The 12980-nt window shown below is 41.1% G+C and overlaps 1 long non-coding RNA gene across 1 annotated transcript; it reads right to left on the bottom strand.

The window, feature by feature from the left end:
* Positions 1-275: 275 nt before the first annotated feature.
* On the bottom strand, positions 276-6612 carry LOC134360073 (uncharacterized). The gene is made up of 3 exons (XR_010021247.1): positions 6558-6612; positions 6269-6347; positions 276-365 (listed from the first exon to the last, which is right to left on the bottom strand). It is a non-coding gene; the product is annotated as an uncharacterized LOC134360073 (long non-coding RNA).
* Between the last annotated feature and the right edge of the window lie 6368 nt (positions 6613-12980).

The following is a 12980-nucleotide window of genomic DNA, read 5'->3' as shown; positions in this document are numbered from 1 at the left end:
TCAATTAACTGGAATCCACTTATTTTTCACTTAAATTCCCTCAGCTGCCGATGTACTTGCTATTCCTCCAAAGTCACCCTCCATCTTTTTGCAAGGCATAAATTTCACAGGATGATGGAAGGCAGACTGATGCTATTTGGGTAGGCAAATTTTATTTCTAATAAAAACACACGGGCAATGTTCTGGAAACACACCACCAGTTGGGAAATGGGACTTGGCCATTTCTAAAGAGGATACATCATCCTCAGTTACTGCGATGTAATTTGGCAAACTTACATCTCATGGAGTACGATCCAAGGATAGATGACAGACTAGATCTTTATTTCATCATGATGATTGGTCATCTTCAAGATATCATGTAAGAACTGTCAATAAAGGAAAATTGCACTTGTTTTGCATTATTGAATGTTTTTCTCTAAATCAACAGCTAAATAGACAAATATTACTCCTCCTCATTCCTTACAGTTGTTAATCCATGACAGGGAGTACATTAGAGAACTACCTTTTAATCAGGATGGTGAACTAGATTTTAAAGGCAGAGTTTCACGGTGATTTATGAAAAAGAGCTTTGACCAGTGACTGATCAGTACTTGAGATTGATTAGCAACAGCAAATTAAAGGAAGGCTGTGACAAGCACAGCGGCCATCATCTGAGTGGACAGATTCAGAGTGGTGATCTTGAGGCTTTAGCTTTTCAAGGCTTTCACAAAGAGAGGCTTCAGTCAGAGAAGGCAAAGGAAAGAAAAGCTCAAGGTCAAGTTTTTTTTTCCTTTCTGTCTTTGTATCTGCTCGGCTAGGACAATAGATATGCCAGGTAGGGTAGTGCAGTGCTCCTCTTACAGGATGTGGGAAGGCAGGGAGACATCCAGTGTCCTTGACGACTACAACTGCAAAAAGTGCATCCACCTGCAGCTTCTAGCTATCTACTTTAAGGGGTTGGAGCTGGAAATGGATGTACTCCAGATCGTTCGGGAGGCTGAGGGGGTGATAGATAGGAAATATAGAGAAGTAGTTACACCCAAGGTTCAGGACACAGGAAAATGGGTGACGGTCAGGAAGGGGAAAAGGATTAAGGAGCCAGTGCAGAGTATCCCTGTGGCCATCCCCCTCAACAACAGGTATGTCACTTTGGTGCGATTAGTGCCCTAAGCTGCATATATTTCAATGCAATAAGTATCAAAGGAAAGGTGGATAATAGTGTTGAAGATAAGGTAACTGGTTTACAAACAGAGGCCATGTGTAGTGAGGAGAGGCTGATGATAGGGTAAAATTGCAGTCAACAGGATCAGTTGCAACATAAAAGGCAGACAAAATCCAAAAGGGTGAATACAGGACTGAAGGTGTAATATTTGAATGTGTGCAGTATACAGAATAAGGTAGATGACCTTGTAGCACAGTTGTAGATTAACAGGTTTGATGTTGCAGGCATCACTGAATCATAGCTGAATGAAGATTATAGCTGGGAGCTTAACGTCTAAGGATACACATTGTATTGAAGGGACGGGCAAGAAGGCAGAGGGGGTGGTGTTGCTCTGTTGGTAAAAAATTAAATCAAATCATTAGAAAGAGGTGACATTAGGTCAGAAGGTGCAGAATCTTTGTGGATAGCGCCAAGAAACTGCAAGGGTAAAAAGACCCTGATGGAAGCTGTATACAGACCCCCAAGCAGTAGTAAGCATGTGGTCTACAAATCACAATAGGAGGTTGAAAATGCATGCCAAAAGTGCAATATTGCAATAGTCATGGGGGATCTCAATATGCAGGTAGATTTGGAAAATCAGGTTGGTGCTGGATTCCAGGAGGGGGACTTTCTAGAATGCCTACAAGATGGCTTTTTTAGGGTAGCTTGTGGTTGAGCCCAGAAGGGGATCAGCTATTTTGGATTGGGTGTTGTGTCATGAACCAGAATTGATTAGGGAGCTTAAACTAAAAGAACAGCAAGGTAAAGTGACCATAATATGATCAAATTCACGCTGAAATTTGAGAAGGAGAAGCTAAAGTCAGATGCATCCATATTACAGTGGAGTAAGGGGAATTACAGAGGCATGAGGGAGGAACTGGCCAGAATTGATTGGAAAAGAACACTGGCAGCGATGCTGGGAGAGCAGCAATGGCTGGAATTTCCAGAAGCAATTTGGAAGACATAGGATATGTACATCCCAAAGACAGAGAAGTATTCTAAAGGAAAGTGTGTGAAGTTACCATAACTAGAGAGAAGGTTCCTGTGAAACTGAAAGGTCTGAAGGTAGACAAGTCACCTGGACCAGATGGTGTACACTCCAGGATTCTGAAAGAGGTGGCTGAAGAGATTGTGAAGATAATGATCTTTGAAGAATCACTAGATTCTGGAATGGTTCTGGAAGACTGGAAAATTACTAATGTCACTTCCTAAATAGTCAAGTCAGTCTGACATTAGTGATTGGGAGGATGTTGGAGACGATTATCAAAGATGAGGTCTCAGGGTACTTGGAGGCACATGATAAAATAGGCTGTAGTCAGCATGGTTTTCTCAAGGGAGAATCTTGCCCGACAAATCCGTTGGAATTCTTTGAACAAACAACAAGCAGCATAGATAAAGGAGAATCAGTTGATGTTGTGTACTTGGATTTTCAGAAGGCTTTTAACAAGATGCCACACATGAGGCTGCTTAACAAGCTAGCATGGATAAAGCAGTGGTTGATTGGTAGGAAGTAAAGAATGGCAATAAAGGGAGCCATTTCTGGTTGGCTGCCAGCGACTAGTGGTGTTCAACAGGGGTCTGTGTTGGGACTGATGCTTTTTACATTATATGTCAATGATTTGGATGATGGAATTGATGGTTTTGTTTCAAAGTTTGCAGACACTAGGAAGATAAATGGAGAGGCAGGTAGTTTTGAGGGAGCAGAGAGGCTACAGAAGGACAGACAGATTAGGAGAATGGGCAAACAAGTGGCAGATGGAATACGGTTTCAGGAAATGTATGGTCGTGCACTTTGGTAGAAGAAATGAAAATACAAAAAACTGGGGTGCAAAGGGATTTGGGAGTCCTTGTGCAGGATTCCCTAAAAGTTAATTTGCAGCTTGAGTCTGTGGTAAGGAAGGCAAATATAATGTTAGTATTCATTTCAAGAGAGCTAGAATGTAAAAGCTATGATGTAATGTTGAGAATTTATAAAGCACTGGTGAGATCTCACTTGGAGCACTGTGAGCAATTTTGGGCCCCTTATCTTAGAAAAGGTGTGCTGAAACCGGACAGGGTCCACAGGAGGTTCATGAAAATTATTCCAGGACTGAATAGCTTGTTATATGAAGAGCGTTTGATGGCTCAGGGCCTGTATTCACTGGAATTCAGAAGAATGAGGAGTGACCTCATTGAAATCTATCGAACAATGAAAGGCCTTGACAGAGTGGATGTGGAGAGGATGTTTCCTATGGTGGGAGAATCTAAGACCAGAGGACATAGCCTCAGAATAGAGGGGTGTCCTTTTTGAATGAAAAATGAGGAGGAATTTCTTTAGTCACAGTGGTGAATCTGTGCAACTCTTTGATAAGTCTTTATGTATATTTAAGGCTGAGGTTGATAGATTCTTGATTGGTCAGGGCATGGAGGGATACAGGGAGAAGGCAGGAGATTGGGGCCGAAAGGAAAATTGCATCAGCCATGATGAAATGGCAGAGCAGACTTGATGGGCCAAATGGCCTAATTCTGCTCCTACATTTTATAGTCTTATTTTCTTATAATATGACTATCAGTGTTCTAATCAATGATCCAAATATGAAATCCTTTAAATAGCTTAAGTTCTCACTATAATGGGGTTTTCAGATGTTCCCATTAATCCAGCAGAGTTTTTATCATGTTCCAATGATTGCATTTTCAGTTCTATATGTCATGATGAATAGAGAAATGTTAATGATGCTTTCTGGTTCCTCATGGGAGAAGCGAACTGAAGAATACACTGGTAGGGTTAGATGAAGAGTAGAGCATGCACACCAGTTTAGAATAAGCAGCACAGTTTTGTATGCAGCATCATTCAAATAAATGGACTTTAAGATCAGCTGGGTGCTTGAGTAAGACAACTGAATCAAACTGGTAGAATGCATATTACAGGCAAGCAATAATGAAGCAATTTCATGGTTTTTGTGACCTTGAATTTACATAGAAATTTACACAAGGTTCTAACAATCCTTTGCAAAAGAACGCTTTCTGGTAAGAGGAATGGATTTGTCTTTGGTCTTCATTATCCTTCTGTTATTGCTTTACTCACATCGCTCTAGTCTGCGACAGTTTGCTGACTTGATGCAGATTATGCTTTTCACTGTACATTTCAGTGTACAGTGCATGACACAAATAAACCTTACTTTAAAGATAAGATTTTATCTTTAAAATGTTAACCTGTTCCCAGTTTGTATCAGTGATTACTATCAATCCACATGGTGGGAGATTGTCATGGGCTTGCTTATGAAACACTACCTAGCTTTGTGTTTCTTGTGGGTTTGGTGAAGCAAAATGCTGTGTGGTAGCTCCACAGAGTTGAGATGAGGACAGGACAACATGGTGAAATAAGTCCGCATAACCAATGCTATGGGACTACTATATTATCCTGTATATTAAAGGCCAAGGACTGACCAGCTGGAGGTCATTATGATTATGGAAAACTAGAACAGATGAAGTAGATTTGTGGAAAAGAAACAAAGTGGAGTCAACTGCATTGAAATTAAGTGGGAAATCAGAAGAGTGATGGATTGTGGTCATAATGAAACATTTAGATGATTTATGGATGGGAAATCTGAAGAAAACTTCATATAACTCAATTTAGATGAGGATGAGGGAGTGGTATTTGCGTGGAACATGAATGCCAGCTTAGAATGAGGGGCATGTCTTTGTAGGCTGCAATACTCAAACAATGGAACTTACCAAGGACAGCATCATAAATAACAATATGGACCAGTTGCGCAGAATAGCTTGCTGTTTTGTAATATCTGTTCTGTACAAAGGAACACAGCTACACTGCCAAATCACAATAATGAGGGCTTTGTACCTGAGATACCTGACCTGAATCCGTGCTGCAATTGAAGATCCATTTTGGCCACATTGGAGTCCCTTAAGCACGAAATGCATTTGGTAAAATCACCTTCCTCTCTGTCACCCTACATTCTTATCTGCCAAATTCTGCAACAGGGCAACGGTTGAGATTCTGGCTAAGGAAAATTTGGGAGAGGATAAACATTGATAATGTCAGATTCTGTAACTGGGGTACCGCTGCTCTATAAAGAATATGGCAAATGTTAGTTAGCTTTTCATTTTGAGCAGTGTTTACAACTGTGCACTGACTTTGTAACTGCATCAATAACTGCAGCCCAGGGTCATTAACTCAGATCGCACATTTAAGGCATGGTTTGCTAAAAGCATAACTGCGGTTCCCTTCTGAATAAGTTCCACCATCTTTTATTATCCCATTACAATGTCAAGTAAAAATAATCAAAGTTTTCCTAATTCCAGTTTAAAACTGAAGGGACTAAATGGGAATCTGATTAAAATAGTATGTGTGAACAATGGAAATAGTGGCGGGTAATCAATTTGATTAATTGTGCTTGCTTTAAAGATAAAATCCCTGCTTCTGAAATGAGTTTTGTATCTTCAAAGTATGAAGGATTTTCATAGATTTTTTTTCCCAACCTACCTGGTTAATGTGAGATTGAATATCACTTTGCTTAATTTTTTTTTCAAGAAGTTTGTTCTGAAAATTTTCAGGACCCTAAATCCCTTGATTTTGCAGAAAGAAATGTTGTAGAAAATGTACATGCCTTTATGAACTTGGAAAGGATGCTGAAGGACAGTGGGTTGGTAATGGGCAGTGGACCATGGTTGTTGATCTCCAAGCTCTGCTGCACAGAATCAGCCATGTCTCTCCAATCTCTGCAGATTGTATTGACAGATACATCAACACCTGGAGTTCAGCTTCTGCACCTCACTGACCTCTTTAAAGGATGGGATAAATGTTGCAATTTTAACACTGTGAATGCCAAAAGTGATAGAGGTTAATGGAAGAGATCATATGGTATTTCAGAGAAAAAAAAATCATCTCACAGCTGTCCCTTCTGCATGAGGTGTCATGAAAATTTGGACAGGGGTTATTTTCTGTCAATTAATGACTAAAATTTGGTGCTACTTAGGCAGAACCCCTTTAGAATGCATGTATTGATTCTTTCCTGTCATCTCATTTTCTGTGGGTGGCTGGACACAAATGTGAAGATAATCACCCATTGTTAATATATATGAATAACTCACCTTTAGATGGAGACACAAGAGATTGCAGACACTGGAGCAAAAAAGAGCTGCAAGTGGAATTCAGCAGGTCGGGCTGCATCTGTGGAGGGAAATGGATGGATGACATTTTGGGTCAAGCCATTTCACGTGGACAGAGAATAGAAAGAGATAGCTGGTAAAAACAGTTGAGGAGGAGGGGTGGGAAAGAGTTGAAAGGATGGGAACAATGAGGAAGGGTTGATTGGCTGATGGAGTTAGGTGGGAGAGGGATTAGCAGGTATCTTGTCTCACCTTAAACATGGATACAAACCTACAGAAGGTAAGCAAGATACATCATGGTAGCATAGCAGTCAGAAATGCTTTAGAATGCCTGCGATCAGTGATCTGGATTCAATTCCTGCCACTTTCTGTGAGGAGTTTGTATGTTTTCTTTTTGACTGTGTCGGTTTCCTCCTGGTGTTCTGGTTTCCTACCACATTCCAAAGAAGAGTAGTGTGAACTGCCTTAACGACTATCGTCCAGTAGCACTCACATCTGCGGCGATGAAATGATTTGAGAGGTTGGTCATGGTTAGAATCAACTCCTGCCTCAGCAAGGACCTGGACCCCTACAGTTTGCCTATCATCACAATAGGTTTATGGCAGACGCAATCTCAATGGCACTTCGCACTGCCTTAGATCACCTAGACAATACAAACACCTATGTCAGGATGCTGTTCATCGACAATAGCTCAACGTTTAACACCATCATTCCTACAGTCCTGATCAATTAGCTACAGAACCAGAACCTCTGTACCTTCCTCTGCAATTGGTTACTTGACTTCCTAACCGGAAGACCACAATCTGTGCAGATTGGTATTAATAACTCCTCCTCGCTGACAATCAACACTGCCGCACCTGAGGGATATGTGTTAGCCCACTGCTCTACTCTCTCTATACCCATGACTGTGTGGATAGGCATAGCTCAAATACCATCTATAAATCTACTGATAATGCAATCATTGTTGGCAGAATCTCAGATGGAGACAAGAGAGCATATAGGAGCAAAATATACTTGCTAGTTGAGTGGTGTAACAGCAACAACTTTGCTCTCAAAGTAGTAAGACCAAAGAGCTGATTTCAGAAAGGGGAAGATGAGGGCACACATACTAATCCTTAGAGAGGGATCAGAAGTGGAGAGAGTGAGCAATTTCAAGTTCTTGGGTATCAATATCTCTGAGGATCTAACCTGGTCCCAATATATCGATGCAGTTACAAGAAGGTAAGACAATGGTTATATTTCATTAGGAGTTATGGAAGTTATGGCGATTTTGTTTTTCACCTAAAACACTTGAAAACTTCTCCAAATGTACCATGGAGAGCATTCTGACAGGCTGCATCTGGTATCACCCTCTGGTATGGAGGTGGGGGCGCTACTGCACAGGATCAAAAGCTCCATAAATTTGTAAAATTGGTCGGCTCTGTCATGGGTACTAGCCCATAGTATCCAAGACATCTTCAAGGAGCAGTGCCCCAGAGAGGCTGCATCCATTATTAAGGATCCCCATCACTCAGGACAAGCCCTCTTCTCATTGTTACTATCAGAACGGAGGTACAGAATCCTAAAGGCACACACTTAGCAATTCAGGAACAGCTTCTTCCCCTCTGCCATCCGTTTTCTAAAGGAACATTGAACCCATGAACACTACTACTTTTAATTTAACTATTCAATATACATATATTTATTGCAATTGATTTTTTTTTCTATATTCATCTTGCATTGCATTGTACTGCTGCTGCTAAGTTAACAAATTTCAAGACATATGCCAGTGATATCAAACCCGTTTCTGATTCTGATGCATGGGTTAGGGTTACTAAGCTACTGGTGCTGGAAGCATGGAGACACTTGTGGGTTTCCCCCAGCGCAATCCTCATACTGCGTTGGACGCTGACTCTAACAACACATTTTGCTGTGTTTCAATGTTTCGAAGTACATGTGACAAATAAAGCTAATCCTTACCTTTATCTGTGAAAAAGTTGTTTTTAAGGAGAGACAAAATGATGACCGGGAGGTAAGGAAGTTTTTTTTGTGGGGCCTAGACACTGAAAGCAAGTCAATAGGAGGGCAACAAGACTGGATGCACAAAACGTCATCCAGAACAGGGGTTCCCAACCTGGGGTCCACGGACCCCTCAGTTAATGGTAGGGGTCCATGGTATAAAAAGGGTAAGGAACCACTGATCTACAGGAAAACATAATGAGCATTTGCAGGACGTAGCTCACTTCTATTTAGTGTTCAGTATAAGTGAAGAAAAGATGCAGTAAATTTGAAGATCCTGTGACGAGCACGATAGTTTGTCTGGAATAGATTTAGAATTTTAAAAATATATATTGTTTGGTTAACTGCTGCAGAATCTATATTTCTACCATTTGCAATTAGGCTTTCTTTTCTCCTTACATCACCTGTTTAGATAAAGCTCTCCATGGGCAATAACAATGTTTAAGAGCAGTGGGATCGGGCTGATGAGGTTACATTGACGATACATGACACTAACATATTTACGTCCAATACAAGCAGTTGTCTGAGGGTCAATAGAAGTTTGGAGCAAAGGCAAAGAAGAAATATAGCTGAATGTAAGGCATATTTCTCTACTGTAATAAATGAAGCTTTAGCTTCACTATGCAATTTGCTCAATGCAATCAGTGCCCCGAATATCTTCCCTTCCACATCGTACCATCACATATCTATCTCAGGCATTACAGATCCTACTGTTTCCCTCATTCACATTGGAACCAAATGTTAAATTCTAGTTGGAACAACGTTTATTGGAAGTCCTACAACATAGTTTTGCCAAAGCTTCTTTCTCTTTACTCCTTCCTGGCATCTGTGTTCGATGGAGAATCCCTGAACAAGGTTGCATTTTTATGTAAATCATTTATAACTATCCACGTTCTGGTCTCAAAAGGCAGGAGGAAGTTACTGAGAATGCACTCACATGCGATTGCCTGGGCAACCTGTTGGTCTCTCTTTCCAGTTCCTGCTTTACTGGTTTTGGTGGGGTATGTTGGGAGGGAGCAGAAAGGTTGTCACTTTGGAGGATGAATGTAATTATCATATTTCACCCACATCAACTACATTAGTCCAAAAAAGCAGGGAAATCAGTGGCAAAAATAAACCAAAGAGGACACAGAACATACACACACAGTGCTGGAGGAACTCAGGAGGTCAGGCAGCATCAATGGAAAAGAGTACAGTCGACGTTTTGGCAGTCCTAGTAAAGCATCTCAGCCCGAAACATCAACTGTACTCTTTTCCATAGATGCTAACCTGCTGAGTTTCTCTAACATTTCGTGTGTGTGTGTGTGTGTGTGTGTGTGTGTGTGTGTGTGTGTGTGTGTGTTTTTTGCTTGGATATCCAGCATCTTCAGATGTTCTCCTGTTTGCATTAGGATACAAAATATATGGTGTTCAAAGATAAAAGACTGGAAAGTCTCTGGGCAACCAGGAATGGGTGCATGCATAACTCATGTTCTAATCATTTTGACCACAACCTCCTCTGGTTTATACATAAATTTAGCCATGTAGTTGAAAAATTCATCAGCTTTACTGAATTATGATCTACTTTACCTAGACTTTTTGATCTTTAATCTCTTCAGACTTCCAAATCTGAGCTTCAGCTTTAGTTATCTCAACACTGATCATGAGCATGTTCCCACCTGCCTTCCTTGTAGTAAGTATAGAAGTACTTTGCATATTTCACCCTATTTCCCTTTATATTTGGGATCATGTGAAAATCAGAAAAGATCAAGTCCATTCAGTTGGTCTTCACATGATGTAACAAGCAAAAGATCCAACTACCAACCACAACCACCTCTTCCTCTTTCCAACACTACACCAGAAAATGTGGATCTCAGGTTGGCCTCTACAGTCACCTGAGGATCCACCAATAGAAAGAGACAATCCTTAGCAGAACATACCCAACTCGAGTGATTGTACTATTAAACTCATTACAATAGATGTAACAGGATGAATCAATCACAACATTCCAGCCACCCTGATCTAGTCATGATCTGACAAAAAATTCAGCTGGTTGTGAGCTTAAGGAATTATTGATCCAATCTGACCTATTCTCTCAAGCATCCTGGCCTTACCATGTTATGTCTCAAATTATCATCACAGCTTTCCAAGTTAAGTCAATGCATGATCCCAGCACTTAAACAGAATTATTTGGATTTTGAACCTTTGATACAACCATCTGGATACACATTGGCGAGGCATATTTTATTAACAGTGCAACATTCAAAAAGATAGAAAAGTGATCCCTCTTTCAGATGTAATATGCAATTGTGATCATACAGATATCAGCAGATCATGAAAGATACACAATATATGGACATTCAACAGGATTTAAGAGAAAAATGAATAATACATTTAAGAGGAAACATTTTATAAATGGAAAGGGATAAGCAAATAGCAAACAAGTGAGCTAAACTAAGTAACTTATTTTTTTCTGTAAAGATTTTATCATTCCAAGTAAAGAACTTATCTGACATATAATCTGGTATTCCCTCCAGTGCTAGTTGATGAACTGTGGCATTTAACATCTTGGGGTTTTTTGGAGTGCAATCTGTTCACTATTGGCTGGCTATTTCAAGTTTTTACTTGTATGCAATTAACCAACGAAGGGGTTAATCGTGCTGAAAAGTACTGGTGGCATTTAGAAAGTGGTGCCTGCTGATATAAGAGATGTTTGTGAAATATTCAGAGAGAATACCCCATTCCGAATGCCTTACATTCACCCTATATTCTCCATTTCATCTTATTCAGTGCAGAGTACCTGCTGACAAGTCAACAAATACCAGAAAACTCTCCAGTGGTGAGGAGCATTGATCGCCATCTGCTAAAGTTCAGTTGAATAAAAAGCCACAGCCACAATATAATTAGAACTTGGGAAACCCCACATAGGGCCTGTGCCTCCCACTCAATATGCTATTCCACAGGCAGGCTTTGTGTTAAAGGGAGTGCATTTTAACAGTTATGTCCAACATTTCATTCTTTATTTTTTATTTCTTTTCTCTTATTTAACTCTTGAGAGAATAGGGGGTATGTCTACAAGGCCAGTGCTCTGTTCTGGGTGTCAGATGTGGGATTTCCAGGAGACTACCAGTCTCCCCAATGGCCACATCTGCAGCAGGTGCATCGAGATGCAGCTCCTTAGAGACTGTGTTAGGGAACTGGAGCTGATGATCTTTGGCTTGTTAGGGAAAGTGAAGAGGTGATAGACAGGAGCTGCAGGGAGGTAGCCACCCAAGGCTACGGGAGACAGATACATGGGCGACTGTCAGGAGAGGGAAGGGATATCGCCAGGCAGTGGGGAGCACCCCTGTGGCCATCCCCTACAACAATAAGTACTCCATTTTAAGTACTACTGGGGGGACGACCTAGCTGTGGGAAGTCTCTGGCACTGATTCTAGCCCTGTGGCTCAGAAGGGTAGGAAACTGAAGAAGACGGCAGCAGTAACTGGGGACTCTATAGTTAGAGGGACAAATAGGTGATTCTGTGGATGCGAAAAGGAAACATGGATGGTAGTTTGCCTCTCTGGTGCCAGGGCCTGCGATGTTTCTGAATGTGTCCACAATATCCTGGAAAGGGAGAGTGAGCAGCTAGAGGTCGTGGTGCATATTGATATCAACGACATAGGTAGAAAAAGGGCAGGTCCTGAAAACAGAATACAGGGAGTTAGGAAGGAAGCTGAGAAGCAGGACCTCAAGGGTAGTAATCTTGGGATTGCTGCCTGTGCCACGTGATAGTGAGGGTAGGAATAGAATGAGGTGGCAGATAAATATGTGGTTGAAGAATTAGAGCAGAGGGTAGGGATTCAGATTCCTGGATAATTGGCACCACTTCTGGGGAAAGTGTGATCTGTACAAAAGGGATGCATTGCACTTGAATCTGAGGGGAACTAATATTCTTGTGGGCAGGTTTGCTAGAGCTGTTGGGAGTGGTTTAAGCTAATATGGCAGGGGCAATGGGAACCAGTATGATAGAGCTGATGATGAGCCGGCAGGTTTACAAGTAGATGATGGGTGTAATATAAATGTAAGGAAGAACAGCCGAATGATTAAGTACAAATGCAGAAAGAGCAAAGAGTTAAGTTATAAGTACAGAGGCAACATTCAAAAGGGCAAAGAATGCAGGACTGAAGGTGCTTTATTTAAATGTGCGTAGCATTCAGAATAGGGTGGACGAACTCGTGGCGCAATTAGAGATCGGCTGGTATGACATTGTGGACATCACTGAGTCGTGGCTGAAAGAAGTCCATTGTTGGGAGCTTAACATCAAAGGATATACTTTGTATCAAAACGACAGGCACGAAGGCATAGGCAGTGGTGTGGCTCTGTTGGTAAGAGATGGAATTACAACATTAGAAAGAGATGACATAGGGTCAGGGAATGTTGAGTCTTTGTGGGTGAAGTTAAGAAACTGCAAGGGTGAAAAGATCATTATGGGGATCATATATAGGCCTCCAAACAATATCCAAGATGTGGGGTTGAGATTGCAAAGAGAGCTGAAAAAGGCATGTAATGTCACAATTGTAGTGGGGGACTTTGACATGCAAGAGGAAAGTCATGTTGGTGTCAGATTGCAAGAGAGGGAATTCGTTGAATTCCTATGAGATGGCTTTTTAGAGCATCTTGTGCTTCAGCCTACTCGGGGAAAGGCTATCTTTGATTGGGTTTTGTGTAATAGCCC

The sequence above is a fragment of the Mobula hypostoma genome, chromosome 21, assembly GCF_963921235.1.
Source record: "Mobula hypostoma chromosome 21, sMobHyp1.1, whole genome shotgun sequence".
In the NCBI taxonomy this organism is placed as follows: domain Eukaryota; kingdom Metazoa; phylum Chordata; class Chondrichthyes; order Myliobatiformes; family Myliobatidae; genus Mobula; species Mobula hypostoma.
Note: the sequence above shows the minus strand (reverse complement) of the source record. Positions and strands in the feature narration are given on the sequence as shown.